The following is a 3,739-nucleotide window of genomic DNA, read 5'->3' as shown; positions in this document are numbered from 1 at the left end:
CAAGACTCGAAAATCAGAGCAACAACACGCACACAAGTCGCAACAAGAGCTCGCAACGCAACACAAAGAGTTCGCAACTCCACAAGAGCTCTATATGCTATCACAATGAAACGAATGCGTGAGATTGATGTCTTGGTGCTTAGAAGAGTTGTAGGAATGCTTGGTGTACTCCTCCATGCGCCAAGGGGTCCCTTTTATAGCCCCAAGGCAGCTAGGAGCCGTTGGGAACAAATCTGGAAGGCCATCTTTGCCTTCTGTCTCGTGGCGCACCGGACAGTCCGGTGCACACCGGACACTGTCCGGTGCCCGATTTGTTTCCATAAACAGCGCTTCTGACCGTTGCTGTCTGATGCAGATCTGCGCACCGTTGGCGCACCGGACATGTCCGGTGCACACCGGACAGTCCGGTGCCCCCTTCCGACCGTTGGCTCGGCCACGTGTCTCGCGCAGATCGCGCGGCCGACCGTTGGCCCAGGCCGACCGTTGGCTCACCGGACAGTCCGGTGCACACCGGACAGTCCGGTGAATTATAGCCGTACGCCGTCGGCAAATTCCCGAGAGCGGCGTCTTCGCCCGAGGCAGCCTGGCGCACCGGACACTGTCCGGTGCACCACCGGACAGTCCGGTGCCCCAGACCGAAACAGCCTGTTGGCTGTACACAGCCAACTCTTCTCTTCTTTTCTTCTTTCTGTTTCTAACACTTAGACAAGTATATTAGTACACAAAACCAATGTACTAAGACTTAGAAACATACCTTTACTTGTGATTTGCACTTTGTTCATCCATGGGCATAGATTCACATTTGAGCACTTGTGTTGACACTCAATCACCAAAATACTTAGAGATGGCCCAAGGGCACATTTCCCTTTCAATCTCCCCCTTTTTGGTGATTTATGCCAACACAACATAAAGCAACTAGAACAAGTGCAAAAACACTTCAAATAGAATAAATTTGAGTTCTATTCAATTTTGGCATATATGGATCATCCTTTGCCACCACTTGGTTTGTTTTTGTAAATCAAACTCAAATCTCTATCTCTAAGTCAAACACACATGTTGAAGCATAAAGAGAGTCATTCCAAAAGAGATTGATCAAAGATTTCAAAAACTCCCCCTTTTTCCCATAATCACTACTTCTCCCCACAAGAAGCCAACTTTTGACAAAAGAGACAATAAGAGTTTTGACAAAACAAAAGCTCTACTCTACTATTTTCAAATCTCTCAAGTGGTAGCTGATCCATTTATTGCTTTGGCCTTTATTTTCTCCCCCTTTGGCATCAAGCACCAAAACGGGATCAATTTTGGCCCTAGAACCCCATTGCCTCACCAAAATCTTCAATTAAGAGCAAAAGGCAATAAAGAGTTCATGAGATGAACTTGGAATAAGTTACCCTCTCATCGGAGTGCAGTGGAAGTCTTTCATGGTCCAAGTCCACCTTTTCCCTTTCAATTCTCCTTCGAGACTAAATCAAGCAAACTCAAGCATATGGTTAGTCTCACAGGGTCAAGTTGTAACACATCTCCCCCTAAACATGTGCATCACTTTGCAACGGACTTGTGAGGTCCAGGGAATGTTTGTACAACTTGAGCACCATACTAAGCAACAAAATGCAGAATGAACATGATCAAAGGCATAAACACATGTATGCTACAATTCAATCCAAGTTCCGCGAATCTAAGACATTTAGTTCACTTCGCAGCCTGCAAAAGGTCTTCTCATCTACAGGCTTGGTAAAGATATCGGCTAGCTGGTTCTCGGTGCTAACATGAAACACTTCGATATCCCCCTTTTGCTGGTGGTCTCTCAAAAAGTGATGCCGGATGTCTATGTGCTTTGTGCGGCTGTGCTCAACAGGATTTTCCGCCATGCGGATAGCACTCTCATTATCACATAGGAGTGGGACTTTGCTCAGATTGTAGCCAAAGTCCCTTAGGGTTTGCCTCATCCAAAGCAGTTGCGCGCAACACTGTCCTGCGGCAACGTACTCGGCCTCAGCGGTGGATAGGGCAACGGATGTTTGTTTCTTAGAGTTCCATGACACCAGGGACCTTCCTAAGAATTGGCACGTCCCCGATGTACTCTTCCTATCGACCTTACATCCAGCATAGTCGGAGTCTGAGTATCCAACCAAGTCAAAGGTAGACCCCTTTGGATACCAGAGCCCGAAGCAAGGCGTAGCAACTAAATATCTAAGGATTCGCTTCACTGCCACTAAGTGACACTCCTTAGGATCGGATTGAAATCTAGCACACATGCATACGCTAAGCATGATATCCGGTCTACTAGCACATAGATAAAGTAAAGATCCTATCATTGACCGGTATGCTTTTTGATCAACGGACTTACCACCTTTGTTGAGGTCGGTGTGTCCGTCGGTTCCCATCGGTGTCTTTGCGGGCTTGGCGTCCTTCATCCCAAACCGCTTCAACAAATCTTGTGTATACTTCGTTTGAGAGATGAAGGTGCCGTCCTTGAGTTGCTTCACTTGGAACCCAAGGAAGTAGTTCAACTCGCCCATCATCGACATCTCGAATTTCTGCGTCATCACCCTGCTAAACTCTTCACAAGACTTTTGATTAGTAGAACCAAATATTATGTCATCGACATAAATTTGGCACACAAACAAATCACCATCACAAGTCTTAGTAAAAAGAGTTGGATCGGCTTTCCCAACCTTGAAAGCATTAACAATTAGAAAGTCTCTAAGGCATTCATACCATGCTCTTGGGGCTTGCTTAAGTCCATAGAGCGCCTTAGAGAGCTTACACACGTGGTCGGGGTACTGTTCATCCTCGAAGCCAGGGGGTTGCTCCACGTACACCTCCTCCTTAATTGGCCCATTGAGGAAAGCGCTCTTCACATCCATTTGGTACAACCTGAAAGAATGGTGAGCGGCATATGCTAGCAAGATACGAATTGATTCTAGCCTAGCCACAGGAGCAAAAGTCTCCTCGAAATCCAAACCTGCGACCTGGGCATAACCTTTTGCCACAAGTCGAGCCTTGTTTCTCGTCACCACCCCGTGCTCGTCTTGTTTGTTGCGGAACACCCACTTGGTTCCCACAACATTCTGCTTGGGACGAGGCACCAGTGTCCAAACTTCATTGCGCTTGAAGTTGTTGAGCTCCTCTTGCATGGCCAACACCCAGTCCGGATCTAGCAAGGCCTCCTCTACCCTGAAAGGCTCAATAGAAGAGACAAAGGAGTAATGCTCACAAAAATTAACTAATCGAGATCGAGTAGTTACTCCCTTGCTAATGTCACCCAGAATTTGGTCGACGGGATGATCCCTTTGAATCATCGCTCGAACTTGGGTTGGAGGTGCCGGTTGCGCTTCTTCCTCCATCACATGATCATCTTGTGCTCCCCCTTGATCACACGCCTCCTGTTGGTGAACCTGTTCATCGTCTTGAGTTGGGGGATGCACCATAGTTGAGGAAGAAGGTTGATCTCCTTCATCTTGTTCCTGTGGCCGAACGTCTCCAATCGCCATGGTTCGTATCGCGGCCGTTGGAACATCTTCTTCATCTACATCATCACAATCAACAACTTGCTCTCTTGGAGAGCCATTAGTCTCATCAAATACAACGTCGCTAGAGACTTCAACCAAACCCGATGATTTGTTGAAGACTCTATACGCCTTTGTATTTGAGTCATAACCTAACAAAAACCCTTCTACAGCTTTGGGAGCAAATTTTGAATTTCTACCTTTCTTCACTAGAATGTAGCACTTGCTCC

This window comes from Zea mays, chromosome 2, assembly GCF_902167145.1.
Source record: "Zea mays cultivar B73 chromosome 2, Zm-B73-REFERENCE-NAM-5.0, whole genome shotgun sequence".
Taxonomy (NCBI): Eukaryota; Viridiplantae; Streptophyta; class Magnoliopsida; order Poales; family Poaceae; genus Zea; species Zea mays.
This window is presented reverse-complemented; position numbering follows the sequence as displayed.